This window comes from Aedes albopictus, chromosome 2 (genome assembly GCF_035046485.1).
Source record: "Aedes albopictus strain Foshan chromosome 2, AalbF5, whole genome shotgun sequence".
NCBI lineage: Eukaryota > Metazoa > Arthropoda > Insecta > Diptera > Culicidae > Aedes > Aedes albopictus.
Genome location: NC_085137.1, coordinates 36,688,745 through 36,714,741, shown reverse-complemented (window position 1 = coordinate 36,714,741; position 25,997 = coordinate 36,688,745). Strand labels below are relative to the sequence as shown.

General features: G+C 38.1%; 1 protein-coding gene across 2 annotated transcripts in view; it reads right to left on the bottom strand.

Annotated features, from left to right (window-relative positions):
* Positions 1–25,997, bottom strand: part of LOC109622323 (elongation of very long chain fatty acids protein AAEL008004) — a 106,457-nt gene that overhangs the window by 53,882 nt on the left and 26,578 nt on the right. Inside the window, exon 1 of one of the 2 annotated variants that reach the window (XM_062849470.1) lies at positions 4,901–5,233. The exons of the other annotated variant lie outside the window; for it this stretch is intronic. The gene's annotated coding sequence lies outside the window, so the exon portion shown is untranslated. Of the gene's footprint in view, positions 1–4,900; positions 5,234–25,997 lie in introns of those variants that run through there. 2 annotated transcript variants of the gene reach the window in all.

Here is a 25,997-nt window from a genome sequence, read left to right as displayed (position 1 = left end):
GAATCCTAAGGAAGCTGTGGAGGCAAATCTCCACGAAGTGAATGTTAATTACACTCACCTTGTGGAGAGTCGCTTTCATTGTTCTGTCACGACTTTGGAATGCGTGTGCGACTTCCGCTCTATTCGGCAAACTTTTATACAAAACCACAACGCAAAAGTCGTCCATGCATATGTCCTAGACAGCACGCTTCTGAACAGAGAAAAAAGCGAGTTAGTGTAACTGCAAGTAAGCGTTCCCATCCTTGCTCACTGCAGCTAATGTGGTGAATATACGGACCCCTGGCTGTGACTGCTATGAAATTCTTGCAGTGATTTTGGCAAGAGGTTTTTCTATGAAAATTTTCAATAAGATAACTTTAGAGATGGTACTTTGGTGCTATGCAAACGCAAGTAAATTTTATTCCAAAATAAAGAAAAAATATTTAAAAACATGTTTAAAAAAAATCATGTGAGAACTCCAAAATTCTCATTTCAATTGGGTTTTTATCTAATTCCTGTCCATTAATTGGACACGGTGATGGGCTTGGTGGTCTAGTGGCTACCACTTCTGATTCGTATGCAGAAGGTCATGGGTTCAATCCCTGGCCCGTCCCTTCCATCCTACTTTCTATCAACTTTCTCTTTCTCTCTCTCTCTTCTCTACATATACAGCTCATGTATATTGGTATGTTCATAGCCATCGCTAGAACCAGAAACGAATTGCAAAAATACGTTGCCCTTCCTTCCAACTTCCACAGCACAGTGTATATATAACGCCTACACAAGTTATGCAACCAAAGCGAACTGTGCCGCTTGTCCTTCATGGTAATGACCACATCACCTTACGAACACTATAAATATCCCCAATCCATGGATCGCATCACCGACCCAACGGTGACTCCCAGATCTCCCATCCTTTCCATCTAACAAATACCCCTGTCCGTGCTGATTGTGGGGATGCAGAGGTGATCTCGGTCTTTACCCAAGCAGCACCTGCAACATCATCCAAAATGTGGTTTTCTATGCTTTGGTCTAAAAGAGTTGCAATAAAAGCGCACGCAACTTCCATCTTGTCAGTTGAATTGCATTTAAACTCCGAATATTCTTAAGTTGCGGCTTTGTTTCATAGGAATTACAAATAACATCGTATTTAACATCGATTTATGGAGGCGGAGCTTACGTATTCCTCACAAGTGGCAATACAGTCAGCTTGCATTAAATGTGCTATGTAACACACATGAAACATCTTACTCTGGTTTGTTTGTTCAGATTAGGTTCCAAATATGTTGCGGAAAACTTGCGCGTCTTTTCATTTTGACAGCTTTCTAACTTGTGGCAAAGACGGTACAATGAAGTAACGCGTAACTTCAGTAGCTTTTATGGTGCATTGAGCAGCAAATCTTTCACAGAGCTTCTGGTGTAGTGTGTAAGGTGAGTGGTTAATACTCCTGGTTTCCATGGTTCCAGTCTGAATATGTTTTTTTCATTTTTTTTATCATTCCCCCTAGCTCCAGTAGCACAACGATTTAAAATTTGCGCTTTTTGCGTTTCAAAGAAGAAGCAATTGTGTTCTGTTGTCCTTAATTTGAACAGTGAATAAATTGCACTGATGTTGCTGGTACTGGCTTTGAAACAAGTCGTGTTGCTTGGGTAGTAGCAACAAACAGCACACCTAACATTCCTTTCCCTTCCCAACTGACTATAAGGACGCACAGGGCTGCGCCCCATAGACAAAAATGAAAAAATGGACTTTAAAATTTTGTTCAATCTAGTATGCCATGCTGTTCATACATGCTTGAACTATGTTGCTCGATCATTATAAGCTTGAAGATCGTGTTTATTATACCAAAAAAACTTACATTACCAAACAGTGTTTTCGTTGTTCATAGAAAAATAATATTTTATAAAACAGATTCATCTTTGGCCTAGCCCAACATTATTAAACGTTTAAGTTTTCAGTGAAAATCAAAATGGAAGGTCTACAACACATCAGTAGAATCTATTTTTTCGTTTAGCTCGGCAACATGTTTTGATATTTGTGAAAATAACATATCATAATGTAAGTACTATACGGCGTAGAGGAAAAACGACCCCAAAATTCAAATTGATGAAACAAAAAATGACCTCAAAAGATCTCTCTGAATTTTTCACCATGTTTTCTTTATAGTTTCCACTGAATATTAAATTCGACTCCAACTGCTTTTGTTTGCTAATTTGTTAGTAATCGAGCTTTTTCCGAGTGATGTATTTATAGTCAAAATCAAAGATATTTTTGATCAAGTGTTTTTTCTCTGATCGATTCAAACGAAAAGTGTATGAGTTTATGAGTTTATATTGTTCCCTCGTTTTCTTATGAAACTGCTCATTTCTACCAAGAATTTGAGGATAAACTTCAACGATTTCTCCATTTTTTAAAGTATGCAACTGGACAAGAAATGACCAAACGCACGACCTTCAAGAAACAGAATGTTCGGTGAGAATGAAGTTTGGTGAATAAGTCATTCTTGCAATTACCTATTTATTATGATCTTATATGTTTATACAGTTGCCTAAACTGCATTCTAGAAAAAAAAAAACAGCAAGATTAAAATTAATTGGCGAATAAGACACTTAAGCGATATTGAATTATGCATAGGACATTTATGCAAATTGCAGCTTTTATCAAGTTTGTCAACTTCACCGAAGACACTATTGAGAAAAAATGTATGGTACGTTAGTTATGATTTTTGTCCTGCAGTTCCATACATTCGCAGCACTGTGGGACGTGGCCGGCGAAGTTATTGATCAAAAATGCATGAGCTACTTAAATTACTACTTAATTGGACACCGACCACTAATGATCGAGTTTATGCCTGCACCTCGTCTAATGCTTCATGGTCAAATTGGTATCAATTGCTAATTTATAAATTAGCTTCATATCATGTAAAAATATTGTGAAAGAACTACAATTTCCTTAAAATAAAAGGATTGAATTAATGTCTCTTGAATTCTGTTTCCGTCTAGTCCACGTTAATTTTTGGCACACCTTCTACGTGACACTGAGATGATCAAAAATTATGATTCAACTGTAGCTGGTAAAACTATGTGTTCAAAGTACGATTGAGCAGAAAGGTTTAGAATAACGACAAAATATTTCAAATAATATTTTGATCACCAGATCATAATACACCATGACAAAGCAAAGTAGAAATCTTTCTATGTGGTTGTGAAATGGGATGTTTCGTATAAAGGAAATTCACGTACACATTTGCTTGCATCCTCGCTAGGTGAAGACAAGTTGTTGTTTGCATTTAACCGACGGGAACAATGATTGAATTGTTTCATTTGAATCACCCAATTTTGAAGTCTCACAGAGCTTTTTTGAGGTACGACTTAAATGTGAGCTCGATAAGTAAATCTGGTGAAGTGAAAATTGAACGATGGTGAAGAACTTTTCGGCTAGCTGCTGCTTTGGGCGGTTTCCTTCGTCATACGCAAAACGGGAAAAAATCTATGAATGAGTGTAATCAGTTTCGTACCTTTTAATTCCGCCCTATGTTGCTTATCCTTTGACAGATACGCGCATTTCGACTACCACTTGTAATCTTCCTCAGTGTCAGTTATCCAAATGTCAACTCATAAGTGAAGTGAAAGTAAATCGTTAAATTTAGCGTGGTTATTCGATTTCTAGAGCTATTGCGGTTGGTTATTGATAGTCTACACCTTTTGCATCCATCTTATGAGTTATTGCCAAAGGTAGGTCGGAATATCTGTAATGATTGGTTGTTTTCCGTCTGATATGATAGGAACTAGAGCAAATGACGAAGTAAACTTTAACTCTAATTTCAATCGAGTCATTTGATGATTATTGTCCATCAATACTATTTAACTTTACCGAAACTTAAGGATGCTGTGGTAATGATCCCGGAATCATTAAGACGCTGTCTACCAAAATATGTGAAAGATCATTTAATCATGAGACAATTGAATGCCCTGCGTTCCACCATGTTGAAAAGCACAACTGCAACGTCTGCTGCAGCATATCTTCTAACCGAAAAATGATAAAAGAGAAGACATAAAGTTGTTAAAAATCCGAAGATTCCACATATCAAAGTGACTTGGGTAATCACCCCTATCGTTTCCTTACAAATCCAGTCTGATCCGGTTTAACCTAGTGCCTAGGGCCAGGAAACTTCAACATAGCACGAAGCAATAAAACACCGGAGTTTTCCAATAAACACCAATAAAAAAAATGAATTAAAATGAATTTCGGCTTCACTCTAGAGCCGAGCCCTCACCCACGAACACGGGTATTTCATGTGCCCATCAGCTTGAGCCAACGCCGCGCCAGCAGCTTGTTTGGCAAGCCAGTTTTATGAGTTTGGAATTTGAACCGTGTCCATGTCGTCGTCGTTGGTGGCGGTGGCGGAAAAAGCTAGAGGGCTGACGATTGCAACCTGTATAAATTATTCGATCGCGATGCGTCGGTTTTCGTCGGCGATGGCATTTTATGGTCCGTTGATGATGTTTCGATAAAAATGGGCGGAATGCACACTGACTGCGGAGACAACCTACGACTAGCACTCTCACGGGGGACACGTGGAATCGCGACCTCTAGTAAAATTGACCAATTTCGGGTTTCTAAACAGTTCGGATCAAATGGAACGGGTGATTGCGTAAACACGGACTGTTGGTCTTCTTGTTGCCTTTCTGTTCAGGCTGGTGGCGAAAGGGCTGACAGCCATAAAAAATGATTGTTGTTTTAGAGATCCGGTTTTGATGTAATTCGATCACTAGTTATTCCACGGCAAGGTCGACGTTAGGATCAAGACACAACATTGAGTCACACTTCGTCTGACCCACATTCAGCGATCTCTTTTTAAGCCACACTTCACTGGTTTCCCCATAGATTCTTCACACACTTCATTTAATCGAACTTCACCTTTATCCCCGCAGCAAACGGCGCACACACGTTCGTCTCGTTGTCGCACTCCAGGCGAAGCACTACGTAATTGTCACAAGACCCTGCTAACTGTCGCACTGGTCCCGCCCCCCCTCGATCGAAAGAAGAACGTCTGCAAGGCCTAGGTCAACTGGATCTACAGTGCGCTGGTAAGTATACCAGCGCAACCCGCGCTTTACCGTAGTTGAATTGAAACTAGATCGGGCGAAATGAGCGTGGAAAGCATATCGTTTCGTTACCGTATAGTGCCAGCGTTTCGTATCGTATCGCATCGCATTCCGATAATCTAATTGCGCGTACATGCCCTACCCTACCACCCTACACAACAAGTAGGTACCCGATGGTTGTTACGAAGAATGGATGAATGAATGAACGCACGTGGATGACGACGATGGGCTTTCGCCGTGGTTGGCAGTCGGACTTTTCGGCTGGAGGCTAATGCCACGGTCATCTCCAGCCAACAGCTGCTGCCTTGGACTTGAGTGCAAGCAGAGAACCTCGGCTGCCGAGTTAACTATACTCGGATTGATCTACGCTGGAGCACGAGGGGATTCCGTTTGCGAATGGGCCGAAATCAATGCCGTCTAGTGCAGCACTTTGGCTACTTAAGCCAGGTTGGTCGTATTCAGGGGTAAACGGGTCAAAACGCACTTCTTTGTGTTGTTATCATTAGCGGTACATTCAGTTTATATTAGTTTGTTCGGTCCAACTCGACAAGTAATTAAACAAACAATTCAGAACTTATTTTGATTTCTTTGGTTTCTATCGTGTTGTGTAGCATAGCTGTCCCATGTTCTATGGGAATCCCTATTTAACATGGTAAAACCATGCTGCACACGGTAGTATTGTTATTAATCCAACAAGTTTTCAACTGATTTTGAGTATTTTTCTGAACTTTTCGTGTAAGCAGCGCATACAACCCCGATCACCCCACGGCATAATGCACACACTCCACTGCAATGTGCCAGCCGAGAGGTACAAGAAGTTTGTTGTTATGCGGTGTTTATTTTATTTTTCCACGATCTACCTTCTCCTCGTCTTCGCTAAGGCTGTTGCTGGTTTTTGCTGCATTTGATTGCTGTCCGTCCAATGTTGAATGGAAGAACGGTGGCACGGTGCGTGGTCTACTGGTCTGTGGTGGTCCGTCCGTCGGGTGGCGGCTAGGAAGTGTTCCTTCTATTCATTTCGTGATGGTGATAGGTAAATTATGCTCGGGGTGCTCTCTTCCACTCCTACGCTGGTGGTTTCTTCCATTAGGTGTTTGTAAATACCTAACGGGGGTGTATGTGGTGTTCGGTTTTCACTTTCGTTATCAGGGCAATTACCGTGCGAAATTGGTTTTTATGTTTTCATTAGCGCTGTTTCAGTGGATTAATTGATATAAGGTAAATCCATCGATCACATAGTTTATTAGCTTCCATTCTAGTAAAGGAGATAGAAATAAAGTTTTTTTTTCAATGTTAGACTAGCCGATTTTGATTTAATAAAATCAAACCATATACAAAATGCCCCAGAAGATTATATGTACTAAAATGCATACAGTTTGAAGTTTCATTGTAGTTAAATTGTGGATTAAACATTTAAATAAAACATTCCACGTCACTCGAGCTTATTTATAATTCCACAGTAAATGTTCACTATGCCAAAATAATAAACTAACACTTTTCTCTGTATATGTATGTATATGTATCATATAAGTGTGCATGAATAGATTGAAATTTTTCTAAAGTAAAAGAGCTACAGAAGGAAATACCTTTTGTTCCAGGATGAAATCATAGACCTTAATAATGTTAAGTTCCATAGAATAAGTAAGGTGGATAGTTTGCTGTTGGTAGCGTTTAACATACCTGAAACGAGAAAAGAAAAACACATCAATTTTATTTTTTGCGATTTTTCTGAAGTAATGAAAACTATTAGTAGTAAAAATGTGAATTCCTTATTGATTGTATCTTCAACCAAAACTAACCTCCAGATCTCAATGCTACCTGTGATGTTACGCGAAAAGTATTCGGATCCCAGATAAAGTGACTACATACTTTTAAATTTACTGTTCAACACTGCACTCGAAGGAGCGATTAGGAGGTCTAACGTTCAGAGGAATGGCAGTATCATCACACAGTCGCACATGCTCTTCCGCTTCCCTAGTCATATTTTGATGACAAATTAGTCTTGTAGCGGTTTTGAAAACCGTCATAGAACCTAGTATATTTTATTTTGGTTTTATGATGGTCCCAAGAACCTCTTCTAGTCTATTTGACTTAAAATGTTACTTGGGTTTTGCTTCCTGGAATACAACAAGGATGGGCTTGACAATTAACTCGACTATAACAAAGTACACGATTGCTGGTAGCGACAAAGGCAGACCGTTATGGCACAAATTTCCTAAATGGAGAAGAACGTGTCTCTGGAGTCGACTTACTGATACCTGAATTCGTTGAATTAGCTCGGGAGATTGACAAAAACGCTTGATTTTGCGCCACTTTCGCGAACGAGGGACCACCGGATCATTTTAAAGTTTATCCAACCATCTCGACAGCTCTTACCTCAAGGACTTTCTCGAACGATCGCTGGCAGAAATATAAACCCTAAACGTATCAAATCTAATACACAAAAGGTACAAACTTGGGGTCTCCAGTTAGCCTAGTGGTTAAGGCTATGGATCGCCAATCCGAAGACGACGGGTTTGATTCCCGTTCCAGTCCGGAAAATTTTCTCGACTTCCTGGACGTAGTGTTTCATTGTGCTTGCCTCGCAATATACAAATTCATACAATGGCAGACAAAGAAAGCCCTTCAATTAATATTAGGAAGATTAGGAAATTTAATTCTAGTAATACTTTCAAACAGCGCAAAAACAGAATTTCAATTATGCTTACAGTCATACCATACAAAATCGATGTAGTGTATCTCCGAATCATGTAATACTTGGTGGATTTGTTATTCATCGAAAATAATTAGAGCTATATTTTTTATTTCATCACTAGGGTGCCCAATATTAAGATAAAAAGGTTAAAAAAATCCAAAGTTTTTCTAAACCAAAAAACTTCCACAAAATCATATTTTTAAACCAGTTGGTCAATTTCAAGTTATTTGAAGGAAACTGAAGTTAAGTTTTTAAGAAAAATACGTTGAAAAGGCCAAATTGTGTTTAGCTGTTACAAAATAGTAAAAAAAATGATTTTCACATTTACATTTATGGCGGGGCTGCCCAACGTACAGCCCGCGGCATAAATAAAGACTCGGACTTGGCTAGGGACTTGAAAATTAAAAAATAACGCAGTTTTTAAATATTTTCCTTTTGAAGTAAATGAAAAAAAAAATGATAGGGTAGTGAGCTACTCGGGCAGTGGTCGCCCAGTGTGTGGAGGCCATATGCGTACCTGCTTCCATTTAACCGTATGTAAAGTGTACGCATAGCGCCTCCACTTCACCATCCTATTCAACATCATATGTGATCGTGTGTTGACTGGGCGGTAATTTGGGCACTTTTTGCTGGGTTACGTACAAAAGGTTGAATTCAAAAGGCTGAAATTACAAAAGGCTGAAATACGAAAGGCTGAAATTACAGAAGGCTGAATGCATCAAAAGGCTGAAATAGTGATTCGACTTGTTTTCAAATGCACCAGCCTAAATGCTAACCTCAACACTGTAGCAGCCAAAGCATTAACAACTCCAAATCTCCTTGCTACCTTCAGCCCTGGACAACGGTTGTGCAAAATACACTCTCTGGTTGCAAAGAGATTAGACGATTGGAGCACGATTGTCGGTTGGATGAGCAAGGCTTAGCCGATTGCCGTTCAGTGTTGATTGAGTATGATATTGGTTAGCTGTTAAGCAAAGTTTATTATAAGATTTCCTTATAAATTTGAAATAAATAATTCTAACGTAAACGTAGTGTTACAACACTTACAACTCAGATAAACAGATCACGTCAATTGAGAATAATTACATACAATCATTGCACGGTGCTCCTCAGACCTTATTATAAAATAAAAATCTCCATCCAATCGGTGCCCAGCATTCGATTTCCTGCATGTGTGGGCAAAATTTGAAAAAAATCGTAGGGCCCATTTTTGAGTTAGGCCCTTTTGAAGGGCGTAAAGCCATATATTCAAAGTAAAAATCGAAATATTAATGTGATCAGCCATTTTTTAACGATTTTGATGAAATATTTTCGCGAAGAATCGTTTCGTATTGAGTACCAGTAGTATCAAACATAGTTTTGATCGATTTCTACCAACATGCAAAAAGGGCGGAACAACCATTGCACGCCTTAGCTTCTTCCGTCCCTGCGAGGCGTATTTCAATTTATTTATGAAAATATATACCGTTATCAGATACAGGGGAGTCTGCTCTACTTGTTATGGGTCAGAGGTTGCAGATATTTGCATTGATTGTTACGCCATTTTCAAATGCTAGTCTAGATTTTTAGATGAAATTGTGAACATTTGAGTATTGTAATATGGATAAGTAAGAACTATTACGTAAATATTACAAAAAATTCTGAACATATATGTTTGCTTCAACTAAAAATGAAACGTGGACAAAATTACAAGAAAAGGACATCTATGTACCTAATACATGATAAAAGTGATGAGGAAATTTATATAGAATTTCAGGAGTTATAATAGAATTTGTAGAAAAAAGTAAGAGCCTTGAAATTTTATCCATGTTAGTTCGTTTTCACACAATAATGAAACACAAAGTAAATACAGGTATGTTCCGTTTTTGTCACTATCCGTTATTATCACTATCCGTTTTTGTCACTATCCGATTTCGTCAACCTTTCATTCCGTTTTTGTCAACACTAAAGTTTTTGTCAAATTTGTTCCCTCGAACACGAGTTATTTATAGTTTAACATTAATCTTGATATAATGCATTCATAATTGAATTTGAAGCAACCACCAATGATGACAAAGAAGACGTATACGCCTCAATAACTTTGAACACATTTGAAATTCAGCTGTAGATAATGTTAATTCATGCTTTCTCTCACGCATAATTTTACTTCTTATTTGAACATGAGAAAAGTTAAACCAGTTCGATAGAAAAATTACTCTAGCTCTACGTACCAACTGGAACATGACCTGCCTCTTCAAGTGTTCTTCGAGAAGATAAACAGTTCGGGGTTTTGCCCGTCATTGCCTGATTTTTTACACTATAATCTTTTTTACAAACTTTTTTTATGTGCAATAAATTCCACGCGGTTTTTTACACGATTTTCTTGAAATTACGCGATGTGCTGTATTCTTCTCTTCTGGTCGTTATTTCTTTTCGACGGGTCTCAAATTTCAACCAGAGATCTCTCTTGTCATCCTTGATACCCTGTCCAAGTTCTCCCGTCCGAAACTGTTATATTTACTAGGTAAACTGGAGATTCCTATAGAATTTTATCCGGGATTTCATCTTTCGATTGCTCTAAAAATGCAATCTTGGTTTACTTCAGTAATTTTAATTAACGATTCTACCTTGTGTTCCTCCAGATTATTTAATGGTTTTCTTCTGAGATATCGTTAGGAAATAATTCAAAAGTTTCTTTAGGTGAATTAGGAGTTAAGTCTTCCAGACATAAGTTTCTCTAGGAAAGAGGAGTCTAGGAACTTGACAATCGATCTGGGGATTTATCCAGCAACTACTGAAGGGTTCCCAGAAGAATCTAAGGATTCCCAAAAAATCCTTAAGAAATCCCATCAATTCTGAGCTTATACAGGATTCCTAGAAGGAATTTCTCAAGGTTTCCCACTAGGAAGTTCTGGAGGATTCTCAGGAATAACTCCCCGGAGATTTCTACACAGAATCGCCAATATCTTGAATTTCAATCTGAAGCAAAACTTGCATACAGATGATCGAGTAGCATTATATTCAGCTTTTAATTTATGGAAAAAGATTTAAAATTGGTCGATCAAAACGCAAGAAATGTGAATTTTATTAAATTCTATATTTAAAAAAAAAATGTAAAACTCGATATTAAGCTAAAACTCAAAAACTGGTCTACTTAAATTTTTTTGAAGCACGGTGTCGAAATCAGCGCTAAATTGTGCTTCAAAAATTATGGTCGTTGACAGAAGTTCACGACTTTCGATGTATTTTGTAAACTAGTGTGATCTTTTTTAACGAGATTACCATCCCACGGCTGGTTCATCTACTAATCATGGGGAAATAACAAATATGAAAGATAGAATTCTCTTGGAAGTATTCATAATAAAAGTTCCAGTAGGTGTAGGTGTTTCTACTGCGCATAAATACCAAAAGTCCTGTAGGAATCCTTATAAGAAATTTTTGGATGGAGGACATTCCAGGGAAAAATATCATGAGAAACACTTTAAAGAATCCAAGAAAGAACTTCTGTTGAAATTCTAGAAAAAATGTTGAAGGAATCCCAGAAATAAATTTTGGAGGAACCCCAGAATGAACCCCGGGAGAAATATCAGAAACATGTTCTGGAGGGATTTCAAAAAGTAATCTTGGAAGAATTCCCGCAGGAATTCTGAAAAAACGGAGATACTCCTATATTTCAAAAGTAAAATCTTGGTGAATCTCTAAAGCAACTCGAGTAGGATTAACTTCAACTGGATGTCTAGGTTAAATCCCAAAATGATTTTCTTAGCCCACGTTGTGCATTAGGGCCATTCTAGACCCGAACTATACACTTCGTTAGCGAGCTGTTCCCATTATAATGCATAAGGAAGGTTAATAAATTCCATTTCCTGGTTGAATATTTGAAGGGATCCCCAAAGAAACTCCAGGAGAAATAAAAAAAGACATCTAGGTTGATCCGAGAAGGAATTTCTGAAGAAATCATAAGGGACAAAACCTTCTTTAAAAATTCTTATCGAATCCAAAAGATAAACAAGCGGCACGTCACAAGGTAACCTAGAAGAATTCTGGAGGAACTTCTTGGGGAATCAAATATTCTGGAGAATTTACAAGTGCTTCCTTGGAAAAATTCCTGGAGATTTCCTAAAAGAATCCTAGACGAAACTTTTATAGGAATCTGTGAAGATGATGCTCGTGGACAGGGATGCCAGATGATTTTTTGAAAAATCTGTATCATTGTTCCCAAAATTCCGTATCCCATATAAAATTTTAATGAAAAATCTGTATCTCATACTAAAATAAAATAGCACCTCTAGCTCAAAAATCTGTTTTTCATATAAAACGAAATCTGTACGGATGCTCAGAAATCTGTATAATACAGATGAATCTGTGTACATGGCATCCCTGCTCGGCTCCTTTTTTGTTAGGATATTGAAATTATGTTCCTGGAGAATAATAATTCCTGGAAGTACGTCATACATATTTTGAACGTCGATCCGGGTACTGGAACTGTAGTATGTGTCATTCTTGCGTGCAACGAAAATAAATTAAATAAATTTCCAAAAATGTGGTCACAAATATGGTGAAAACCTCTTGTCGGCGTCACAGTCAGAAAACTGTAATTTGAACTGTTTGAACTGGTTGCAGATGTGCTAAAATTCATGTCTAACAATTAAATTTCATAGTAAACACCATATTTTTACTCTTGGAGTGTATTCTACAGTAAAACTTCCAATCCATATTAAAATGTTGCAAAATATTTTGTCAAAGAAAATTATTCCGTTTTTATAACTATTCCGTTTTTGTCAACTGAAAATCACGGACCGTGTTGATAAAAACGGAACATACCTGTATCCAAGTATGAGGCAGAGCAGAGTCCAACAAAAAATCTTTTTCAAAGGGATGGGTTTAAAAATATTTGCTACAATTTCAAATGTTCGTCTAGAATTATGCATTTTCGAATTTTCAGCCTTTTCAATTTTCATTCTTTTGTAATTTCAGCCTTATGTTACAATTTCTTGATTTCAGCCTTTCGTATTCAGCCTTTTGTGTATTCAGTCTTTTGAAATTCAGCCTTATGTTAGAATTCCTTTTTGCTATAACTCAGTCAGTTCCAAATCAATTGACTTGATATTTGGGTTACGTACAAATGGCTGAATTATGAAAGGCTGAAACAACAAAAGGTTGAAACACGAAAGGCTGAAACCTCAAAAGACTGAAATAACATGAGGCTGAAAAAGCGTTTCGACTAGTTTTCAAACGCACCAGCCTAAAGACTAATCTCAACACTAACAACAGATGTATCACTCCTATTGGGAATAATTACATACATACATATATTCATTGATTTTACCTATTTGAAAATTTCTTGTCCGTCGATTACTTAGCCGTGGCACTCGCATATGTTTTAGTTTTGCTTTTGCTTGACGATTTACAGTCCTATCGTTCCCTAGTTCATGGTTGTCCAAACTAATCCATTTTGGGGGAACAATGTTCCCGGAACATGTTCTAAATCAGATTTTTTTTTCGACTGGTCATAATGCTATGGATTTTTGAACGCCTACATCACTAAACCAGTATATTTCAAAAGAATAGTATATATTTCAAAGAAGGGAAATGTCTGATGATATTGTTAGTAGCCGTAATGCCAGCAATCTCCAAAACAACATGACTCGAAAGAATAACTCATGTTAAAAGATGAAAAAATTAACGATATGAATATTGTCAGGTCCTTTTTGTATTAAGCTCAGTTTCGAAACTAAAGCCCATGCTGAGGGTTGCACGTTCGACTCACGTTCGGACCAAGAACTTTTCATTATGAAAATTTTCTTAACTCCCTTAGGCCTTTGGGTATCTTCGTGCCAGTTACACGATGTGCCAAAGCTGAGAAGCAGGCTCGATCTCAGCCCGGGTGTTACTTCAAGAAAAGGACAAAGTGCTATAAATTATATTTGCATTTTCGTATTTTCAGTCTTTTCAATTTTCAGTCTTTTGTAATTTCAGCCTTATATTACACTTTCTTAATATCAGCCTTGTATATGCAGCCTTTTGTGCATTCAGTTTTTTTGAAATTCAGCCTTATGTTGTCATCCCTGAGATTTTGTACACGGCTAGATACTATACGTATCTCACTGCGTTCCAAAAATTGTGTCAATTGGTTCGAAATTGGTAGAGTTGCAGCTGAAAAGTGCCCAAAACAGAAGCCCTGCTAAAATGGTTCTACTTCCCTATTTTCAGAGAGCATATCGAAGTGTGTGTATATTGTTTCAAATACCTACTTGTTTTAATTTACAAATTGCGAGGAAGTATCTGATTATGTCAACATGAAGGTTATGTGAACTTATGAGAACTCTTGCTGATTTTGTAAAATTAATAAATAATAATATTTTCGCAAGACGTTCTAGTAACTTTAGAAATACATAACAACAAACCAATAAAAATTCTCGCGAATTCTAATTTGTCGTCAGAATTCAGCAAGCTCTGATATAAAATACATAGAAAATTATTAAGATCCAACGTTGAATCCTGCTTTATGAATGCTATTGTTTTTCTTAATACTGACACGAATTCCAATATATTCTTTTATTTTTATATATTTAGAGAGCACCAATATATCATTAGAAACTAAAGTGTTTTGAAACAAAAGATTATTTTTCATCTTTAAAATTCTAAAATTTTGGGTTGAACCCATTATTTTGAACAGTAAAGCTCAGAAAAGTTTTTGAAAAAAATGTGTTATCGTCGAATTTCTATTTCTGGCCCGTCAACTGGTACGGAGGGTCAGTTGTGGCCCGCGGCCGGAAAAGGTTGGGCAGGCCTGAATTATGGTCTCGAGACCACAGCGGAAATTCAGAAAATTTGGCATGACTAGGGGGGTTTCTAAAACCGATTGAACTCAAAGTTGGCCTCAAATCTTTAATAATAATACATCATCCTATTCAACAGCATATACAATCGTGTGTCGGCTGAGTTATTAAAGTTCTGATTTTAAAACCGCGATTCTAAAATTTTTAGGTGATACAGTTTTTATGAATTACCTGGAAATCAAATTCTTCCGTGTTCTCATGTTAAAAAGATTTATAAAAATTAATAAATTTAATGTTTTAAATCAACTAATTTTGAATCTTTTTGCATGAATAGAGCATGCAAGAAAAGCAAAGATAACCGTACATATCGTAGTTGCTACTCCGTGATTGACCAGAACAATCGAAAATGTACAGAGAGCCAATGAATGGTGCTCACGACTAGCTACGTATTCAAGAGTTCAACATTTGAAAGTAAATAACAGTGCCGGCCGGCCACATCCTTACGGTCATCGGGAAAGGGAAGCTATTTTAGTTCTACAACCGTTGTTACTAATAACCGTGGAATCCATAGCATCCCCACAGCTGTCTCGGGAAGGAATTTTTGTTAGTAGGTAAGGTAGGGTAAGGAGTGGATCTTGGAGCCACCTTTGGTAGATGATATGATCCACTAGTTAAATAAAGATACACGTTGCGATCTTCATCGCGATTATGATTAATTTGGTCGCGATAACCACCCCACACAATAGTAAGAGTATTGCACTATATGTTAAATATCGTTTAATATTGAACGCGTCGATGCATTGATCGTTTACCTAACAGTAAAAACCGACCTTCTACGAAAATTGTCGCGCGATTCTGATCCCGGAATCCACACACGTGTCCCCATCACCCTACCGAGAAGACAAACCGATCAACGAAAATAGTCACGCGCTTCTCTGAATCTTTTTGCATAAATAGAAAGCAAAAACAAAACTTGGAAAAAAAAGTTTCTACAAAAATGTAAAACATTTTCCACCACGACAAAAAATTAGGAGACACCTTGATCCATACTCTACAATTGTACGAAACTCGATTTCAAAAATATTGCCGTTGTTCAATCAAAAAAATCATGTTTCCAGTTTCGCCTTAAAGAAGTAATTTGTTTATAATATTACTAAAAGAATTACGAGTAGGAGTTTTGGGAAAACTTTCTGTAAGCTCATGAATTTTCTGAAGAAATTTGGAGAGGAATTTCTCGTGTTAACTGTGAGGGACATTTCTGATAAAATTAAGTGAAATAAATAACTCACGAAGCTTCTTAAACTTCTTCTTCTTGATATGGCTTTGATCACCGCTTACTTGATCTCGTTCGCTTTTAATTGGTGTTTCTCGGTGATGTTATTAAATTAAAATCGTAATTTGGTTTTACGTTTCAACCTACTTTTATTTTTCGGTCATCCTCAGAAAATTTCCGCCGCGCCTGCGTTGTTTGGGGCGGCGGAAATTTTCTGAGGATGACCGAAAAATAAAAGTAGGTTGAAACGTAAAACCAAATTACGATTTTAATTTAATAATATCACCGAGAAACACCAATTAAAAGCGAACGAGAGAGAAGCTTCTTAAAGGAATAACAGGATGGATTCCTTGAGAATTAAATAAAATTAAAAAGAAAGAAATTCATATCATTAAGAAGAATTTCCTAATAAAACTACTGAAATTCTATCCTTAAGAATTTCGCTCCCTTTAAATATTCCTGAATAAACTTTTTGTTGAAATCACTAATACATGGTCTTCCAAACTGTGGGTCACCAGCGCTTATCTGGGCATCGCGAGATTTCTGAATAATATTTCTCAAAGACGATTTGGCAAAGTTCTTGGAGGAAGTTGTTTGCGGAAATTCATGTGAGAAGGAACAGAAGTCTTGAGAGAAATTCCTCTATCTTCCAAATATAAACTCTGAAAATAACTGCTGAATACTTTGATTTGCTTTCCAGAATGGAATAATTTAACTGATTTTCAAATGTTGTTCCAAAGGTTGAAAGATTCTCATACTGCTGTTAATGTTACTAATTACGGTCACCGTATACCGGTTCACCAATTATTGCACTTTGTAACATCATCATCAGACACTAACCATCAGCTGCACTCTCGTTCCAGTCGCTAGCTTCAATTCAATACCAATTCGCAGCGCAAACCTATAAAGGCAAGCAAGAACGCAGTAGCACATTACAGTCGTATAACCACCAATTAAAGATCGCTAATGACTTTACTGCTTCTTATGTTCCAATGCTTAGATATATCAATCGCAGCTTTTTTTTGCCTCCCTCTTTCAAGTTCAATTGTTTATTGCCGTGACATGATGGCGGAATTTTTCCACCAATTTGACACAATTTCACACCAGCCAGCCCAGCTCGATTGCAACTAACATATACGACTTTCAATTGCGTTTGATCAATCGCCAAGAGTTATGGTTCGCAATCAAAACCTCATCATCGTTTCGGTATTGTCGTGGAATGCATAAGTCATTAGTAGAATTATCCCGGCGTTTAAACTGATCTACGAAAAAAGAGCCATCTCAAAATTCATTGAGAAACAATCCCAAATATAATAGCGTGTCGCTAAACATCGTTCGTCATCCGAATTAGGTAACAATCATATCCCCCCGCCCCGCCACGGATGATGCGCCGCTAAGCGAGGTTCGTCGCTTCCCCCTGGGCTTTCGCTACAAGTCGTCCGTCGATCGTGATCGTCTTCTCTTTCTCTTCTTTCGGTTCGCGATCGGTTAACGAACCGACCGACCGACCAACATAAGCGGCAGAGACGCGGGGCTACGGTGGCCGGTCGGATGGCCAGTGCGTACCGTCCGAGTCAGGGGTGAATGTGTGTTTAGCGGTCAAGTTCAGTGTGCCACACCAAGTCAAGTGCGCCGCGACGCAGCACAGTCAATCGATACCTACCTAGGCGGTTTGGCCGTTTGTGTCCATTCGGCAGCCGGAGACAACAACAGCAACGACGACGCGGATGACTGATTGGATGCACAGTAGCTGTGGCCACCGAAGTTGCGCGGAGATGTGAAGGTTAGATGTCAACGGCGGCGGTGCCATTTTTGTCATTAATAATCTTTTGAATTGCTAAGGTGGGTAGCTTTATTGCTGTTCAATGGCAGTAAACGCCTTTTCAGGAGTAGTAAATAAAAATAAAGCGCGTTTTTTCTTTAAAGTAGTTTTGTGACGTGTGGCGATAAAAAAACAGTTTGAAATTTGACAAGTCAGCTCAATAAATTACATTGTTCGAGAACAATCATTCAAGTTATAATTGTTATTTTCCGATTATTTTAAATGCGTCGCCAAACAAACCTAAGCCGCGATAATCAATTAATCATGCTTCTGCGTTTGCCGAACTTCTCCCTATAATTAGCAGTTCCTAGCAGCTTCTACCAGCGTTCCAGACATGCGGGAAATCCCCGCAATACGACTGATGTTTTTTCAAGCTTTTGCGAGTGACACAGCTAAATGCTAACGTCACGTCGTCGATGTTACGAAACTTGTGTAGTGGGTTCGGAGACGGCTTTCAATTGAACTTATTCGAACTTTCTTTCAGTAGGTACATGTTACAACAGAGTCGGCGCCTTGCACGCTTACCACATATTACAAGTCATCGCTTGACACGTACCGTTTCTACGGTTGGGGATTTTTTTTATTATCGTACAAATTGGTACGATGGTTCTCAGAATTTGATGAAATTTTTTTCATAGATAGGGTTCATATATATTTATTTATTTATTTTTTTTTCAAATCTGACTATACATGTCAATGGTTGCTCCTCCGTGATTGATCTGAGCTGGTACCAATTGCACTGAGTTCCAAATGAATAAGGGCTGGGACACTCCACTTATTCTCAAAGTTCAATTTAAGCAGCTCATACATTTTTGATCAATAACGGCGCCGATCACGTCCTTATAGTCAGTTGGGAAGGGAAAGGAATGTTAGAGTGTGCTGGTTGTTGCTACTAAAGACCGAGCTCACCTCTGCATCCCCACAACCAGCACGGACTGGGGTATTTGTTAGACGGAAAGGATGGGAGATCTGGGAGTCACCGTTGGGTCGGTGATGAGATCCATGGATAGGGTTATTTATAGTGTTCGTGATATATTGTGTGGTGAATAAGGTGAATAAGGTGAATAAGGTCAAGCGGCACAGCACGCTTTGGTTTCATAACTTATAGGCTTTATATATATACTGTGCTGTGTGTGGAAGTTGGAAGGGAGGGAAACGACTTTTTTCAATTCGTTTCTGGTTCTAGCGATGGCTATGAACATATGAATATACATGAGTTGTATATGTAGAGAAGAGAGAGCGCGAGAAAGTGGATAGAAAGATACAAAGTAGGATGAAAAGGACGGGCCAGGGATTGAACCCATGACCTTCTGCATACGAATCAGAAGCGGTAGCCACTAGACCACCAAGCCCGTCTAGATAGGGTTCATATATATTTATGAACAAAAACTAAATTGATAAAATCAGGGTCGTTTGATTTTCCGGAAAACTTCAGTGGAAAACAAACATTTTCCACAGACACCACCTACTTTGAAAAATCATAACTAAAGAACGAAGCATCATAGACACGATGTTTTTTTTTTGTGAAATCGTAAGCAAATTTTCTCAGCAATTAAAAAAAATAATACAAAATGAAAATTATTTTTCACAAAATTTTCCACTGTTGAGGAAAATCCGTTGGAAAAGTCGGAAAAACTATTTTCAAAACCCGGAAAAAATCCCAAAAAATATATTTTTGAAAGGAAATTTTATAAGCAATATTCCGTAAAATTTTCAAGATGTGGTTTTCATTCGTTCCTGAGTTATGACCAATTTTGTGCAAATTAATAGTAGAGACGGTCGAAAATCAACCAACATCTGGACAATTGATCAATAAATGTTCAGCACAAATACTGATTTTCAGAACAGGCTTGACGTATAGGTACCGGAGCTGATGTTCTACTTCAAAATGGTGGCTTCCAGCTACATAATGCCAAAGATTGGACTTCCTTAACGATTTGGCTATTTGTTTCATAGAAAGTATTTCCATTGTTCTTCCGAGAATTTCTCTTGAGATTTGCACATCTTCAAAGTTTATTTTTCAAAATTTCCATGAAATGCAGTTTCGAAAATTCTGTTAATTCCATACATATTAGTTTAGTTTTTATGCTTGATTCTTCTAAAATTTTCAAAGGCATTAAATACCAAAATTGGCGGGCTAAAATACAAAAAAGGGGAGCGATTTTTTGAATAATTGAGAAACATCAAAGGTAGTGGAATTCAAATCCAGAATGTTAACTAAATCATTAACACCCTGACATTTCAAGATTTTTTGTTTCTAGGATTATTGAAAAATGTCTGATATCGACTAAATTTTACAGAATTTTTGATGTTCATGTCGACTTTTTGGCAAACTTTCAAGCAAGAAAAAAAACAAACAAGACAGCTACACGAATTTCCGAAGGAATTCCTAGTGTTTCTGGATATCCAATGAATAAGAAACTTCTATGTTCAAAATCCATGATTGATGTTTGCCCCAATTACGAAAGGAACTGTTTTTTTTTACTTGATAAGAACGTTTTATTATTTTTATATATACGGTTTTTATGGAAATTTCAATCAAAAACATGAAGTTTAAGATCAATCTTAGAACACTTTTCGGATTAAAATCGTCTTACATTGTTTGAAAATATTTCAGAGAAGCTTCTCGGAGGAATTCCAAACATTGCTTATTACTAGGAGCTATTTTGAAAATTTTCCACAAATTCAGAGTTGAATGCTACTTATTTGACGATAAAAAAGTTCTTCAATTCATAGGAAACTTGCCAATTCGCATCACTGGCTTTTCTTAATTTTCAATTACTGAGCATCTGAATTGACTACATCTGAAAATACACCAATATATTCCTAAGTTGTACTTTTTGCATGAAAGATATTTTTGTAATCGTTTTTCAATTTCTCACCGGTCTTATTTGAGTACTTGTCACTAAACATCTCGCTTGTTAAAGAAGTCTTTTTAAAATCCTGGTAAAACATCTGGTTGAAGGAAACGAGTGATCGTAAATGTTCACCGTTCGTTCTGTTTTGTTCGACTTTGTTCAAGAATATGTAAACCTCAAACATTATTCCAAAATGTATTTTTTTTTTTCAAATGCAGACAATCAATCCATTTTTATAACAACTCAATGAAAATTAGAAAGATACTAATCCAAGTACAAAAAAAAGTACATTGAATACCAGTTTTGGGGATTGTAACATAAGGCTGAATTTCAAATGGCTGAAGCCACAAAAGGCTGAATACGAAAGGCTCAAATCAAGAAAATGTAGCATAAGGCTGAAATTACTGAAATTGCAAAAGGCTAAAAATTGAGAAGGCTGAAAAGTCGAAAATGCATAATTAAGTTATAGCACTTCTTCCTTTTCTTAGGATCGAGCCTGCTTTTCAGCTTTGACATGTCGTATAACAGGCACAAAGATACTCAATGCCAAAGGGGTCAAGAAAATTTTCATAATGAAATGTTCTTGGTTCCAACGTAAATCGTACGCGTAGCCCTCAGCATGGGCCCTAGTTTCTAAACTGAACTTGTAGGGAAAAGGCTAATGGTGCATACCCACGAATACAAAAAGTAACTGATAATATTCATATAGTTAATTCATCCTTCTTTGAACATTAGCAATTCTTACATATAAGGTTTTTACGATTTATTTTTATATTTCCCATCATTAGATTCATAAACTTTTGGACAAGTAAAGTTTTGAAAATATCAAGATGTCAAATCGAAATATTTCCATGAAAATCTAAAATAATTTGTTAGTGTTTCGGGTTTTTAGAGTTTCAAACAAACAAGAGAAAAATATTTAAAAATTTTCACAGTTTTTAAAAACAAGGTCTCTAAAATAATACACTGGATTACATGTATTCTAAAGCTTGCGAAAAACAAGTTATCCACCTTGGTTTTTATTGCACTGTATGTTTTGATTATTCAATCCATTTTTTTTTTAATTTTTTTTTGATGTTTTTTCGTTACGTCGCCATTCGTTACATTTCGCTCAATCCAGTTTAATAGCGGAGGGAAGCTTGCAAACGAGTTCTTATATCAGAGTCGCATCACGCATATACTCCTTCCGCCCACAAAAATCGATAGTCGAACACAAGTTCTGTACGGCAAGTGCATAGTCTACTAGCTTGTCGATCGAATCAGTTCTAATCGGTGGCGTAGCTAGCACCTTCTCGCGCAACGTACTGATGATCATGTGCGGTTGACCAAACCTAAGTTTAAGGACGCTAATCGCATTCGATACCATCGTCGGATGCATCAGAAATCTCCGCACAGAGGCGAACGCTTCGTCTTTTAAACAGTTTCTAAGGCGTATCATATTCTCCTCGTCGTTGTAGCCACACATCCTCGTCGTTCTTTCGAATGCCGATATGAACATCGGCCATTCTTCTGGGCTGCCGCCAAACTTCGGGAGATCACATGGTACAACCTGACGTGCCGCAATCTGGTCGCGGGAAAGCTTGGCACTAAGTCGGGAATGCTTCTCCCGATTTGACGTTCTGGAAGCCCTCACATGTACCGGAGTTGAACGTTTCCTAGGAGAAAATCTTTCATCCTGGTGTTCATCACCTCGCTCGCGGTATGATTCGCATGCTGAGCTAGAATCGTCTTCACTATCGTCGGTTTCCGGTTTCGTTTCGCCCGACGAGTTATCACCTTCGTCGGCCGCATACTCCGAGCTTGATTTGGTATCTCCTTCGTCGTCATCCTCGTCGTCGTCCATGTTGTCCTCCGTGTCATCGTCGCTATCGTACTCATCGTCATCCGCCGCTACTGATTCATTTTCGGCTTGATGCTGCTTCTGTAGCCAACCTTTCAACGTTTCTTCGGCCAACACTTTCTGCATCTGCACTGCAGCTTCACACGCTCAGAAAACCGTTCTGATAAACGTGAACAAACAAACGCAAATATGTATGAGAACAAGCAAATATACACCGTGAACTGGAACTAGTTCCAGCTGTCAATATGGGCGTTCCAGAAAACGTGAAATCTAGTTCACGGTGTACATTTCTTATTGTTGTTATCGTTGCTATGCATAGTTCCCGTTTGTTCCCGTTGCCGTGACTGAGCGTGCACGAATATCGGAACGGATTTTTTTGCGTGCAGCGATAGTGCCGATTTGCACGATGAATTGGACACTACAGACTTCGCTTTCGTCGATACATTCGCCAACTTCTCGATTTCAGCGGCCAACATAGCATCCTCGTTCGCTGATATTTCTGGGGCAGAAGTTTTCGGTTTCTGTCGGCGATCCTTAGAAGTTGAATCCTTCACCGATTTATTTGGTTTACCAGAATCCATCCTCTTAGAACTTTTCCCAACCGGCTTCGTCGGCTGCTCTGCATTGATGGTATTCTTCTTGGACGTCTTCTGGTCATCCTGGTGTGCTTTTGCGGTTTCGCATTTCAAGCAACTCCAGTCGCAATCCGAAACGTCCTGGAAAACTCCTGCACAGCTGACATGGTACCGACAGCCACAAGTTTTACACCGAATTAAAAAAAAAAAAAAAAAAGACAATTACACCGTCTTCGACCTTGCGGCCTCTACAGACTGAACAGTACAAACAATAGAAATACACTAGAACTCTAATGGCGCTGTAGTCACTTTTCTCAATTAATTATATCAATAACTTTAATTGCAATAGGGTAAATGATGATGGTTGGACCAACTGAAAAACTGATCATGGTTGGACCACTTTGGGAAATTACAGATTTGATCAACTTTTTCTTTAAAACTTGAGTCGAAGTCTTACTATTATCAAAACGTAGCCTAATCTGTATTGAAACCAAATGGACTTAATGTAGTACATCTCTAAATCATTTAATAAATTAAGGATTTTGATATGGCTGACTAGAAGCGCAACTTGGACAACAAAATTACTCAAGTTGTAACAGCTGCAATAGAGATATTAAGTTTTGAATTCATATACTTTTTGCGCTATACTTCTGCGAAAATATATGGACGTCAAGATGACATATTTGAAATTAATTATTTTTCATTTAAAATTCAATAAATTAATAAAATTAGACTAAATAAATATGATGATGGTTGGACCACCGAATTATTGTGGTTCGACCTAGCGGTTACCATGTTGGTTGCTAGGACTAATGCAGTTTATTTACTATTTTCTTCGCGCGCGGTGACATTGAACAAGATTTTCGCGTTCCCAAAAAAGTGTACCGATGAGCTGCTGCTCGTACTGCTCGCCGCCGGATACCTAAACCAGAATCGGTTTGCCGAAGAAGTCTTCACCTAGTCCCGTAGGACCGAACGGCTGAGCTTATCAAGACGGCCCGTCGCTTTTCCCTTAGCGCGTCCACCAAGATCCAGATTAAGTTGACCAGAACAGTGTCTCCGGTTGGTTGGCAAACAGCACCTCACCAGTCTCCCACTGAAACACATCGTATACATTTGGGATTTTCGCAGCTACCAAATATTGTCATCATCCTGAATCCACGATGAATCTCTGCCCTACATCGAGATATGGTAGTGAATGCTCGCTCACCCACCAAGAGCTCTGTCCTAGGCTGCGTCTGTGTGGCAAGAATACCCTATGGAAAGTGGGACATTAATCCCTATTTTTCTACCTAAGTATGTAGTACACGCTGGTGATGATTATTAAATCCGAGATTAAACCTATATCATAATAATTTCTAATGTTTATTGTAGTTCATTTATAAGACCAATTAAAACCTATCTGAAATCTTAATCCTACATGCCCCCTTCATTTTCGTCGCTCTGGGGGGTGTATCTCCAGTTTTCTCGAACTTTCAGAGTTCCGAGGTTTTCTTGAACTGCGTGCAGTCACGAAGTCACCGGCTTCTACCTGGTTTCCTGATGAATATTGTTTTCGCAACTCTTTCGTACAATATTTGGATATTCAGACATCATGGTCCAACCATAATCATTTGATTGGTCCAACCAAAATCTGCGTTGGTCCAACCAAGATCAAGATTCTTTGCTAATAAAAATCAAATTATTTAATTATTTTTTGAGTAATTTAGAAATTCTCCGGGCTTTTCGTAAACTAGAGGAGTAGAGCTTTCTGCCAACTACAAATTTGATATGGTATTGAGATTCGATCATACGAAATTCTTGACGTACATGTTGACTACGTATCGAAATGCCCCAGTTGGTCCAACCATCATCATTTACCCTAATTCACTATTTTCAAGTGCCCTTCTTGTAGAGGATCTTTTGTTTTGGTAAACAAAATTAACTTGACACTTCTAGTACCGCTGCTGACGATGTAAGGGCGTGGCAAACTAGATGTTAGTCACATGAACAGTCCCGACATTGAACTTCTGTGGCTAGTTATTCTACTGTACAAACATTCGACAACGGACAACACATATAACACCCAGTGGCCCAGTGGAGAATTTTCCGTTTGACGAAAAGTTTTTCCCGACTGGAGCGGGAATCGAACCCACACTCCGAGGCTTACGAGACACCTAAACGACTGACGCCGCTAACCGCTCGGCCACGAAGCCCACAATTAACTCACCACTTCTACACCCGCGCACATAACAAAGTGTTTTGTGGAAGCTCGAATCCGAGAAGATACTGGTGATTTATTTTCACCCGCGCGCGGTCGGGAACCGGCAGACGTGTTTTTCTTAGCTTTAGGGTCGCGTAGGAGTTCGATGGGGGGGGGGGGGGGGGGTGGGGTCTTTATTTGACTTCTGCTTTCAAGAAGGATGTGTCTTTTCGGGCTTCTTCTTACCTTCAGTACCTCTGCTGGTCGTAGGGTATTTTGCTCGACTGGATTGGTCATCTTCCACCTTCTCCAGTAAACGATATTAAAAGTTGTTACTTTAGCGGCCAATATCAGATGTTTCCGAGATTTCAAATGCCTCTTTATTACGAGGTATTTTAATATCGTATAGTCGAACTTCGCCTTACTTTCTACCGCTCAGAGTCACCCTTACGACCGGAACAGAGTTATCGATTATTCTTTAGTTTGATAAGTAGTAATTTAGTGAATTTAGGCTAAGTGATAATCCAGAATTTAGTTTCATCAAATACTAGCTGTCCCGGCAAACTTTGTCTTGCCAGGTTGAAGTGGTTTGACAACTGTGGAGGTCATTTTAGCACAGCACTCTAGATTGGTTTCATTTCGATCCTGTTGAATTTATTCTCGATTCATGAAAAATCATTACTTTCGCAGTTGTTCTACTTTTTAGTTGATGTTCGTAACTTTTTATTACATATAAACACAGCCACCACGAAAACGAATCGAACCGTGCAAGAGTCATGCTGATCAGTTCAGCCGTCCGTGACTTTTGTTGCCTCAAAGGGACTTCAAACTCATTTTTATATATATAGATTTGATATTATAACTAATAACTAAGTAAATGTGCTTCAAATTTAATAAGTTTCG